The 13,331-nt window shown below is 36.3% G+C and overlaps 1 protein-coding gene across 1 annotated transcript in view; it reads left to right on the top strand.

The window, feature by feature from the left end:
* The window catches only part of LOC136885335 (E3 ubiquitin-protein ligase RNF169), a 311,450-nt gene that overhangs the window by 67,765 nt on the left and 230,354 nt on the right, over positions 1 to 13,331 (top strand). The gene's annotated exons all lie outside the window — the stretch shown is intronic.

The following is a 13,331-nucleotide window of genomic DNA, read 5'->3' as shown; positions in this document are numbered from 1 at the left end:
TTTCGTCGTTTACTGTGTTATGCACACGCAGTGGCTACATTTTCGGATTTAAATAATGAAGATATTGTACTAGAATTAAATGCATCAAATTCAAGGCCTACTGCAGCAGAATGTATAAGTGTTGTGCCACCTGATTTAGGTTATGAACACCCACCGGTTAGATCTCTATCAACTGCCATACTTTTTATTGAATAATTCCTAAATTATTAACACTATTCACTTAAAATTTGCATGCTTATCATCAGAATGAATTTCTCTACAAAATGTATATTTTAAAAAGTTTCAGAAAAACTGATTAGAAATTTATATTTGATGTGTAAGTAAAAAAATATTTTTGATATTTTAGAGGGGGGGAGAAATTTAAAAAAATATTACATTGAGGGTAAATGCAAACCACTTTTCATATAGTCCAGTTCATGCTGAATGTTTTGGTGTATTATATGTGCATATTCTGTGAATAATACATTTGTCAGAGTGACATACATCAGGTACTGCAAATGTGTGTTGCACACCCACCGTTTAGAGCTATTTCAATTACCGGTTCGAGGGTTATCACACCGCAATTCTGTTACCACCCTTATGATCTAACAGGGATGCCAGCTTGTGTGATAATTATAGGGGCATGTAATAATTTTGAATTTGATGTAGGATATTAGATAGTACAATAGTGGCAAAACATACAATGATTTTGGAAATTATTGATAATATTGCCCATGCGTTCTCGTGGTACATTTTTATCTCATTCCTACACTTAGTGCTGTCTGGAGGTTGATGATTATCCGGATGTAAAGGGTATTTTGATGACGCTGCCAAAGCATACTCAAGAATCCAGTTAACATGTTCGCTGCCACCTTAATTAAATCTTTCGATTGCCCTAGGAGCGGATATGTTTTTCATTTCCTCATATTAGAAGTTAGAAGGTAGTAGACGGTAGTTTTCACAATACAAGTGAATTTTTTGCACATACATGTAGAAAATATTATAAATGACGCACATTTGCGTCGTCGGCACTGAAAAAGGATATAATATCCTAGGTGTTGGTAGACACACGTGTGTGTCATTGACGTGCATGTTACTTATACAGCATACTACATTGCACCGCAACAAATGAGGTTACATTGTTATGCAATAATCGTTCACACCAGGAATATCCTTCAGTAACTGTTTTTTGATTCAGCAGTGAATATTACTGTAGTCATTCAGATCATATACAGCACTAGCGTCAAATCCTAAAGCAAGGTTCTAAGAAAAGTGTAGGATTTTCGAGGAAATGAGGCAATAATACATGGACTCAGTTTTTTTCCCCCTTTTGAAGGCACAATTTACATCGTTTACTCGTTGATTTGCCTTTTGCATTTACTTTTTGTGTAGAAATCTGAAGGACCTGTAGATTTGTCACTGCCACATTCATATGTTATTACACCACGTTTGAAATTAACAGGTCACGAATTAATAACCAGAACACTTAACTCAAAACTAAATCTGAGTTCCCGTTACAGGAGAACAAAGCCCAATCACAGATCCAACCAGTAGAGGTCAGAAAACCAGGCTCATATACAAAGGCGTGCATGTGCGTCAACGGCATGTAACGCTGAAACGACATGATTCACGTGCACGTCAAGCAGCGGCCAACGTCTTAAACTGATTGAGGTGCTTGTTGTAGTCTTGTGAACCTTGTGTTAGGGTATTCCCTCTTGTAGAACCAATTCAGTTAGTCATAATCTCGCCCTCACATAGTTTTGCTGATTGAATGCCGACGCTGGACCTCCTGCGTATCTCCGTTCTTATGTTGACGATAAATCATAAAATTCTTTTCTTCATTTACCCTTTTGCTCTCAGGCTATATTCACCAGTCAGGCCCAAAATGCTCAGGCCATTTTTCATTATTGAAAGTACCACCGCCGGTTTCCAGTCATTCGACCGGGTCAGAAATGGAATGAAGCCCCCATGTAGTGGCGAGATTAGGAATTGTGTCAGCTGCTGAAGCCTGTCGCACTCCTCTGGGGCAGTGATTAATGGTTGACAGATGAAATGAAATGATATTGGAGAGTGTTGCTGGAATGAAAGTTGAATTTGAAAACCGGAGTACCTGGAGGGAAACCTGTCCCGCTTCCACTATGTCTAGCAAAGATCTGACCGCAAGAATACTGTGAACATTTTATCGTATTTTAATGTATTATATGTTACTAATTTTTATGACATCCATATCATAGAATGTTCTAGAATGCTTAGTATAAACATACCAGTGAACGTATGCAACGATTCACCAATATGAACTGAACTTCAAAGTGTACCTCAAGAATACCATAATTATTTTACGTGTAGAAATAGTATTTCACCAAATTATCTATTACTCACGAACAGTACACCAGAATTTTATGTAACATATACATGTCATAGAATATCGACGCTTGTTTTTTAAACCAGAAGACACATCATATCATTGTATATTTTATATATTGTATATTTTAATATTATCACTCATATCGTGTGACATTCTTCATTAGATTTAGTAATGTTTTTAAATTATCTGTTGATGATGATGCTTGTTGTTTTAAGGGGGCCTAACATCGAAGGTCAGCGGCCCAAAATTATATATTAAGTTAGCTTTAGATCTCATGACCAGCTGAGGATGACCTCTACCGAGCTCGATAGCTGCAGTCGTTTAAGTGCGGCCAGTATCCAGTAATCGGGAGATAGTGGGTTCGAAGCCCACTGTCGGCAGCCCTGAAGATGGTTTTTCGTGGTTTCCCATTTTCACACCAGGCAAATGCTGGGGCTGTACCTTAATTAAGGCCACGGCCGCTTCCTTCCCACTCCTAGCCCTTTCCTGTCCCATCGTCGCCATAAGACATATCTGTGTTGGTGCGACGTAAAGCAAATAGTAGAAATAGTAACAAGACATAATAAAGTATTGATTAGTTGGACGGTACCCATTCTTTGTGATTGTGAATACCAAGTATCAATACGGACATGAAACTGATAGATTACAATACAGTATTTATTTTTCATTGAGTCTTCGTTAATTAAACTCCATTTCAGATTTGAACCCAATATTATGAAGCTTGAAAGTGGGTCACCAACAAATTAAATTTCCGGGTAAATTTCAAAAATTATAAATAAGTCACACGAAAGAAAAAATAGCTTCTCCAAATATTTGAGCACAGTTCACATAACAAACAAGGTATTACTCAAAGGAATTTCAGGCAAAGTTCACATAACTCGGCACGACACCAAAACAAAGCTCATGGAGACGTCCATTCACAACGAAAACGAACCGTCAAACTGATGCAATCAGTTAACAATCGACAGTGTGCAAAAAAAGAGGGATGAGATAAGATGAAAACAGCTGATAAGAATCCCCAGTTAATGTTAAGCAGCAGTTACCTTTAAGGCAACAATAAATTCAAACTTCATAACACGTAGTCCAGAACTGAGTATAGCAACTGCCCCAAATAATTTAAATAAAACAACCCATGACAATTAGGAGAATAAAATTAATTACCAAATTGAGTACAGTGCTTCTTGTAACTCCAAGGGAAAACACAAACAGCCTAACTGTAATAATACTAATAATAATAATGGTATTCAAAACAGAAATGAAAACAAAGCATAAAAAAGTTAAAGTTGTTTGCCAGTGTTAAAAATAAAATAAATAAAAATAAAGGTATTTCTTACAGGTGAAAACAAAAAATATGTTAATTTTATCCTCCAAAAATGTATTATTTTCATTAGTGAGAAAGTTTCTTTTTCCTTCATTTTAAGAAAATGATGGTTAACCCGTTTTTCTGTGCATCCTTTCAATTGTAAAAATTGAACACTATGACAGGTCGTTATGGAAAGAGGGAGCATCATTAATAGGAGACGAGGATAAATATGAAAACACAAGAGAACAAGAACAATCTCCAAGTCTTCAAATAGAAAGACTCTCTCCTCATCATCCCAGTTCTTCTCCATTCATCTCTTCTCAGCTCCCAACGAGCTCTTTTCTGTTTACCAGCTTCATCAGGAGGGCAGTCATCAATACTTATTGTGGGCCTATCTGGATAGATCTTCACCCTTGAATCAGATAATGTAGGATAATAGGAAAGCTGTTTAAACACAGAAAATAGGAAGAGCAAAATGGTGGTAAAAGACTTTGAACATTGGACAAATGCAGAAGGAGAAAAGGATCCAAACAGGATGAAGATAATAAGTGTTGCATCTTCCTTTCCAATACTTACATTTTCTGTATGTTTGTATTTCACCCCTGTTAGCTTTCTTGCTTGAGTGTTTATGAAAAATATGATTGTCCCTTCTTTAATTCTGAAAATACTCGACATTTCCCAAAATGTCCCATATTTACCTTTTGTAAATCTGGAAAGTCTAAAATATTGGCTTATGTGTCGTGTTCTGCTGGTGTTGCTTTGTGTCCTGCAAGCAAGTTATCCTGCAAGTTTTGTATTGGTCGTAATATGTTGTGTATATCTGTATAGATCCTACCGTGCTCATTGAATTATTGTGTAGACTTCTGTGAATGTTGGTACTTTCCAGTGCATTAAGATACTTTTTTTACTATTGAACACAGCAGTTTCCATATTTTCTTTGATGAGAATAAGGTTTAATACTGGGTGAGTTGGCTAAAGTGTTCACCTCAAATAACTTGTAAACCGTTAAAGGTACTGAGAATTTGTTTTCACGTTCAATAATGTTGCCAAGAAGCTCATATTCAGACTTGCAATACAGAAGGTCATTCAGTTTATATCATACTGACACCTCTATGCCACCACTGGTTGTTTTCTGTTGGACCCTAGCACAGACATGTGAATTCTGTCCCATTCCTCCCTGCAAGCTTTCCATAAACTATCGAGGATGCACGGACAGCTATGATGGAGACTTCTCTTCAAAAGTCCAAATCCACAGAAATCCATTGGACTTTCATCAGGACTCTTAGCAGCAATGTCTTGAAATGGAATTACAGGAATCCCTAATTCCTGTTCCATTTTCTAATAAAAATACAGAGTTGTCATGGCAGTGTGACTCGGGCTTGACCATACGGATCCGCACCCATTATGAGTTCGCTTCACAAAACCAGACGTGCTAACTCTCCCGATTTAAGCGGAACACTACCGATTTTGAGACCAGATTTAATCTTCCTGTATTTTTTGAAAATCCCAGGTTTTTTCTTGTTCTTTAAGTAGCTGGCGAAAACTTATGTTCAGTAGGCATTGGCAAGACAGATGCAATCAGCTGGTGGTGTTCTTAAATATGACAGAATCTCTAACGTAATGCTTTTTATTTTATCATTTCCACGTAGCAGTGCCGACTGTGAGACTACTCACAGAGACTTACAATAATATAAATCTTCCACCTTTTTGATACCTTTTATTGCTTTTTAGCAAATTAATTACAAACAGTACATGTTTCGTTCTTATTTAAGAACATCTTCAGTTGATACATAGCTTAGGTGTAATTACTAAGTTTTTAAGTACATTGTTATCAGGTACCTTGTTCCTCTTAAAAACTATTTAAATATAAATTGAAATGAAAATGAAATTTAAAAAAAAAAAACAATGTGGTGGTTAAATGGGTTAGTGAAATGAGATGGAATGGATACACTTATAGTTAGCCTATTTTAAAAACTATTTCTATTTATTTGAATAGCTGTTGTTAAAACATTTCCAGCACTGTTACACTAAAATATTCCGCTTGTCTTCCAGTAAAAAGTTTTTAATAAAATGTATGACTCCTTGACACTCTTCTAAATATTGTTGAGTGTTCACTTCTTTCACTCCTTCCAAGTTGGCTGTTATTTGTTTTTGAGCTTACTTAATATATCTTAAATTGGGTTAATTGCAGAACTTTGAAGCTGATTGCCGTTTGCTAATTATAAAGGGAGCTTGCTCATATTCTTACTGTTGTCAAAATCCATTCCTACCGTGACCTTGGAGGAGCTACGTTTGATGCAGAAATAGAAATAGTTTTTAAATGAGGCTAACTATAAGTGTATCCATTCCATCTCATTTCACTAATCCATTTAACCACCACATTGTTTTTTAATTTTTTTAAAATTTCAATTTATATTTAAATAGTTTTTAAGAGGAACAAGGTACCTGATAATAATGTACTTAAAAACTTAGTAATTTCACCTAACCGGGCGAGTTGGCCGTGCGCGTAGAGGCGCGCGGCTGTGAGCTTGCATCCGGGAGATAGTAGGTTCGAATCCCACTATCGGCAGCCCTGAAGATGGTTTTCCGTGGTTTCCCATTTTCACACCAGGCAAATGCTGGGGCTGTACCTTAATTAAGGCCACGGCCGCTTCCTTCCAACTCCTAGGCCTTTCCCATCGTCGCCATAAGACCTATCTATGTCGGTGCGACGTAAAGCCCCTAGCAAAAAAAAAAAAAAAAAAAAAAATTCACCTAAGCTATGTAACAACTGAAGATGTTCTTAAATAAGAACGAAACATGTACTGTTTGTAATTAATTAATTTGCTAAAAAGCAATAAAAGGTATCAAAAAGGTGGAAGATTTATATTATTGTAAGTCTCTGTGAATAGAATTTGATACGGAAAATGAAGCTGATTTCTTGCAATGTGAGACTACTGTTTAGCATATTTACAAGGACAGGTCACTGCTTTCCGAAAAATAATTCTCTGAAAAACCAACCTTAAAATCCATTCAGCAGGGCCAGTGCTTTGAGCATAAATTTAGTTCAGACATTTATAAAGAGGCAGTTACAATGACGAATCATGAGTTCTAAAGTTCGGTACTTATAAATAAATAAATAAATAAATAAATAAATAAATAAATAAATAAATAAGAGAAAGTACATAATTGAGTAGTATAATGTATTAAATATTCTTCAGTGATGTGTCGTAACATGCCAAAAAAATTCTCCTTATTTTTTACTTTTGAAAGTTAGCGTGTCTGTTCAACTGTAGGATGTCTGTCCGATACATAGGTGTCATACTGGATTCCTGGAAACATCTTGCATTCGCTTTCATGTTTTCTTCAACCTTGCGTATCACCAGCTTACACACAAAACTGTATCCTGTGACAAGCACAATCCTGCGTGGGGAAACAGTCGCGGCAGTCTTGAACAATGTTGCTGTGCACTTTGGTATCGAGCTCGTGGTGTGTAATCTGTAAACTGGACCATATTAATGGCCTATAGCAGTCTGTATTGGCTACTTGCAGTGACAATCTCACTACACTGAAAAATAGGAGATAGTAATCGCCCAAGTGTAACCATTAGCAGCAAGATGGACGTATGCTTCATTCACTGTGACGACTGTCTCCCAGTTTGACCGAGCCGAATGAGTTTCACTATAATACCAATGTAATTTGATACTTAACTGTGCAAAGAGGCAAAGTGCAAAATTCGTGAAAGATGTGATAAGTGGTTTGAAAGGTGCAGGATACCAAGGCAAAGGGCAATGTTCACTAAGAATTACGAGCAGTTGTAAATGCTGCCGCTAGATGGCAAGCTGCCTTATGATTTCTTAAGAATGGTGCAATGTGCCATTCAGTTGTTATTGTTTCTCTTTCCTGGTGTGATAAAAGTCTGCATAGACTTCTTTTCTGTCCTATTTTGTGAATAATTGCTCTTCAAATTATAAGGTATGTGTATAAACATTTCCTGTGACTGAGTTTGCCTTGATAGAGAGAAGGAAGTCAGTGATGAAGGCATTTGTACCCTGGTCAAGAAAGCAAAAGGTTACAATAAATAAACTTGATGTTTCCACCTATTCAATACAATTTTAATGCTGTTATTAAATTACAACATATTAAATTTCACAGGACTAGTTTCGACGCGGACTTGCGTCATCTTCAGCTTTAAAGTTAAAAACTTCATTATTGTTCCGTATTGAATAGAGAAATAAGATGTACAATATTATAGGTTAGGATCCACCTTTCAATACTCCGTAATAAGATGGTAAAAAGTAGTTACAACCTGTTTAATGGGACCGGTTTCAACACATTTTAAGTGTCATCATCAGCCAATTTGCGAAGATCTTAAAACAATTAGCACATTGAATACAGGCAAAAAATTAACATTGTATCATAACGTAGCAATTCAGTAAATGTGATTATTGTGTTTTGAACATTTACTGAATTGCTACGTTATGATACAATGTTAATTTTTTGCCTGTATTCAATGTGCTAATTGTTTTAAGATCTTCGCAAATTGGCTGATGATGACACTTAAAATGTGTTGAAACCGGTCCCATTAAACAGGTTGTAACTACTTTTTACCATCTTATTACGGAGTATTGAAAGGTGGATCCTAACCTATAATATTGTACATCTTATCTTCAGCTTTTTCGGAAAATAGGCAACCTTAAAATTCATGACGTCTTAAAATGTTTGGCATGAAATCCAGTTAAATGTATAATTAAAACCTTAACTCATTAAAAACTATTATGACAAGTAAAAACTTGCAAGTCAGTCGTATGATAAAAGTTCATTGGTTAAATGATATTCTTATGATCAAGCAGTTGTGGAGTCCTTAAATTTGTTGAACGATAGATAAAATATTGTGTTCCATTTCACTACAACTTGTATACTGCTGAACCATCTCGAAAAACGTGAAGGTTGGTCATATGGAATTTTCTGCATAAAATCTTCTATGTCTTAGGCCTATGAGGTGGAAACATTAAAGTAGTTTCTTGTGATGTTTGTGAAACCAATGTTTCCTGGTTCAATGCAGAACCTGTAACACTGGATCGTTAACCGCGTTTTAATATATTTATAGTTGTAGTGAAATGGAACACAATATTTTATCTATCGTTCAACAAATTTAAGGACTCCACAACTGCTTGATCATAAGAATATCATTTAACCAATGAACTTTTATCATACGACTGACTTGCAAGTTTTTACTTGTCATAATAGTTTTTAATGAGTTAAGGTTTTAATTATAGATTTAACTGGATTTCATGCCAAACATTTTAAGACATGTCATGAATTTTAAGGTTGCCTATTTTCTGAAAAAGCTGAAGATGACGCAAGTCCGCGTCGAAACCAGTCCTGTGAAATTTAATATGTTGTAATTGAATAACAGCATTAAAATTGTATTGAATAGGTGGAAATATCAAGTTTATTTATTGTAATTCTTGGTTCAATACGGAAAAATGAAATTTCTTACGCTAACTAAAGCCTTTCAAACTTTTCAAAGTAATTTCCATGAATATAGTTGAACCTCGATATCTCGAACCTCCAGTACTCCTATTTTCAGTATCTCGAAGTAACCTACATTTCCCAGCCATTTGTCCTATTCTTCACGTGTATTTCTCTATTACTTGAAATTTGGTTAGACAAATTTCTCTATTTATCAAAACAAAAAATGCTGTGTAAGTCGAATTTTGTGCAACATTAACTGTGCAATATGGCATTTGTTGTTTGTGAGGAACCGTTAACAAGTAACGAAAGGGTCACAGTGATGCTGGGAGCTAATACGACGGGAACCGAAAAGCTAAAACTTCTAATGATTGCAAAATCGAGAAAGGGTCACAGTGATGCTGGAAGCTAATACGACGTGAACCGAAAAACTAAAACTTCTAATGATCGCAAAATCGGCAAAGCCTCGCTGTTTCTCCCGTGTGAATTAATTACCGGTCATGTACGGAAGCAATCCCCAAAGTCGTGGATGACAAGCTCCATTTACAAATCTAGGCTGCGTGGTATTGACAAGAAGTTTAATCGTGAAGGCAGGAACGGTTAACCGCAACAAACAGAAGAGACTAACGGATATTTTCCAAAGGTGTGACCGGAAGTATGTTTCTTGTTTCACCACTGTATCCTGTCTTCTAAAAGGTTACTATAATAAGGGTTATAATTAATGTGATGCTGTAAAATAGAGTTTTTTAGTATATTTTTAAATACTGTTAAAAATAATGTATTCAGTATAAGTCCATAAGATACATATGATTCAGTTATGTGCTATACATGCTCAAAAACGGTGTTCTCTATATATCAAAATTTCGATGACCAAAAATAAAATTTAGCTCCCGAGGTGATTCGAGATATCAAGGTTCCACTGTAGTTCAAATTTCTTTAACATTCAAGCTGTCACAGACCAGATAATCTCCACAAAAAATCTGAACATTTCAGAAGCTGTCAGCATCACATATGATTCATGAGATGTAGAAAGAGTAACAGTAAAAGAATGTTACTCCGACATAGAAAGGGTCCGTAAGGTGAAACATGCAAGAAACATTCAGTCTGGTATATTTAAATCTAGTTCCTCAATGAACTCAATAACAGATGAAAAAAAAGGAGGAATTAAAGGCTATAATCCCTTACCTGGAAAGGAATGAGCATAAAGAATATTATATACAGACCTGTGGAGAGTGACTGAGAATACACCACGTAGAATAATTTCATGCGACTTAGCACCTTTCATAGATATCTAAGGTTGAATTTCCTTCAGCGCCAAAATATTCCAACTTTGTCATGAAACTGCCAATAATGTACGTACGCTGATCAACAAAGACTGAGACTGATTTTTTGCTGCAGCTTCCGTGATAGTTTCCTATCTGTAACATAAATATTTGAAAAGAGCGTGTTTTTATGTACCATGTCCGTAGGCGGCAGCACTCCTGTATCGGTAGGTTGGTAGTAATGGTCTATTTTTCTAGATGCTACAATGGAGGTGACCATGCAGGCAGTTCCCCCACTCCCTCACACTGCTGTTACAGCAGCATACTACAAGTCAGTATTGGCTACACTGAGGAAGCATATTGCAAAGAAATGATCTGAGCTTTCTCGGACTGGGTGGCGACTTCATCATGACAATGCATGGCCTTACGTCGCAAATCAGGTCTGGCTCGATTCAACATTACCTGTGTACCGCATCCACCTTATAACCCTGGTCTTGCACCCTGTGATTTTTTTTTTTTTTTTTTACTGCCATCACTAAAGGCATTAGGGGCATTGAATTTGAGAACTCTGAAGCAATGCTCAAGAAAAGTGAGGCGATTCTCAAGGACTTGACAAAGAATGGTCTGCAGGATATGTTCAAAGACTGGCAGAGACGCATTGAAGTAGGAGGTGACTACTTTGAAAAAGATCATGTAAACATTGAAATGGAGTAATAAACTTCTCTGAAAAAAAAATCAGCCTCAATCTTTGTTGATCAGCCCTCGTATGATCAGAAATCATCATTTGTAACTTCAAAATGTTTGAGGAATAAATAATTAAAACACTGCATTAAAGACAGTTTTTTTGTAATAATTTCTGTTCATAAATTTGGCACTTTGCACCTTTCTACACTTAAGTATCCAATTGGTTTGTTATTGGATATTATACATTTTCCAGCTAACTTATTCCTAATTGCCAGCATTTTGCCCCAGTGTGCCAATTTGCGCTCATCAGTTGATAACTAGCAAACCTACCAAGACGCATGACTAGTGCATACTGTGGAGGCCACTGCGTAGGCTACTTGCAGCCAGTGCCAGTGCACTATGAGAGACTTGGTCTCTTTGTCAAAAATTGGTAAAATGTAGAAGGAATATTGTAGGAAGGAAGGAAGGAAGGGAGTGGAGGAGGAAGAGAGAACTGTGAAAGTCCTCTGTTCACAACCCAACACAGAAGACTGGAAATAGAAAATGAGGAACACATGAAGACTCTTGAGATATACAATAAGAGAGCAATATCATGGGGAGCTAAGATCCGACACTACCACACAGTTGTAAGACCACAAGTTTTATGTGCATCAGAAACGCTGAGCTCAAGAAATGAAACCTCTAAACGAGAACTTGAGAAACTAGAACGAAGGATAGGGAGAAGAATCTCAGGGGCAAAGCGTCAGGGGAGACAGGGTAGACAGCATGTACCCTTAATATTTTGTAAACTAAATATTGTCTAGTTAATTCAGTTATATTTTAGAACATTAAATATTTCCATATACAAGACATTAGTGTATTCCCCGTTTCACTTCGGCAGTGCTCGGGCTCGCGTCAGTTACATGAAGAACGTAGGCGAAAGTAGACGCTGTCCATTCTGTGTATGCTTTCAGATAGAGCAATACTAACGCTATCTGTGGGTGCTGACTGTGGAAGTATGACTTTCCTAGAGCGAGATTTCTCCGCCCAGTAGACAGACTTACCAGCGTCTCTTCTTGCTCTCATTGGCTAGTATTTGGATCTCGGTTATAAAGGTGCTCTTATTGGCTACCATCTCAGGCATACTTTTAATGTACAGAAATTAATTTGAATTTACTTTATTATAAGACATGTTTAAAAATAAAATAATAATTTTCAAATACAAAGTATAGCAAACTTACACCTAATAAATGAATGATAGCATCAAAACCCTTTAAGTATATGCATTTTCTTGCCAGCCAATATTCGTTACGGTGTTTTAACCTCAACAACTATTGGCTTACATTCTTAATAATGATCTCCAGAGTGTGTATACGGAAACAACAAAATTGCTTAAATTGATTCTGTCTATTCCGTTAACGTCAGTTTCTAGTGAATACGCTATGCATGCCTTGAAACGAATTAAAACCTATTTAAGGAATTTGATGACCAACCAGAGACTGTCCAACTTGGGAACTCTAGCTATAGGGAACGAACTACTGTGACATCTTAGTAAGATGCCTGACTTCAAGACGAGAGTAATAGATATATTGGCTGAAATATAGGACAGGGGGATTGGACTCATTTACAAGAATATTGTTTTAGGTGATTTGTACGATAATCTATTTATTTCTTATTTCTGCAATTAAATGTACATAATGATGAATTATATTGCTATTTTAATTCTAAAAGTATTGAATACAGATCTGTATGCGTCAAAAAAAAATTCCATATATAATATGATTAAAATAGTTTAAATAAAAAAATAAATCTCTGTCTACCCCCTTACTTAGTTCACGCTTCGCCACTGAAGGACCTTAGAACCCGTTAGAAAGGAAGGAACATGGAAGCTCTGAAAAAATGAAGAAGTGCATAACAAGGTGGGTGAAGCAACAGACGTCATCAGGAAAAGGAGGCTGACTTTCTTCATTCGTTTATTTCGTATGTCTGACGAAACAGATCTCATCACAAGTTTTTAGATGACACCAAGCTGTGGCTGATGATCTGAGGCTGAGGAGGATGATGGAGTAAGATGTCCCAGATAGACGCATCTTTAAACAAAAAGTCCAGGATTGGAGGATACCTGAAGATGAAGTCAAAGCTGTGAAACGACTTCCCTGGTCAGAGCACAGAATAAGTACTCAGATTAAGAGAATGAAGTAGATGTGAACAACAATATGTAAACATGGTTGGAAACCTAAATAAACGTGGTCCAATAAGGCCATAACGATGTTAAAAAAATGGAATAATAATTTTAATGAATTAG

This window comes from Anabrus simplex, chromosome 14, assembly GCF_040414725.1.
Source record: "Anabrus simplex isolate iqAnaSimp1 chromosome 14, ASM4041472v1, whole genome shotgun sequence".
In the NCBI taxonomy this organism is placed as follows: Eukaryota; Metazoa; Arthropoda; class Insecta; order Orthoptera; family Tettigoniidae; genus Anabrus; species Anabrus simplex.
This window is presented reverse-complemented; position numbering and strand designations above follow the sequence as displayed.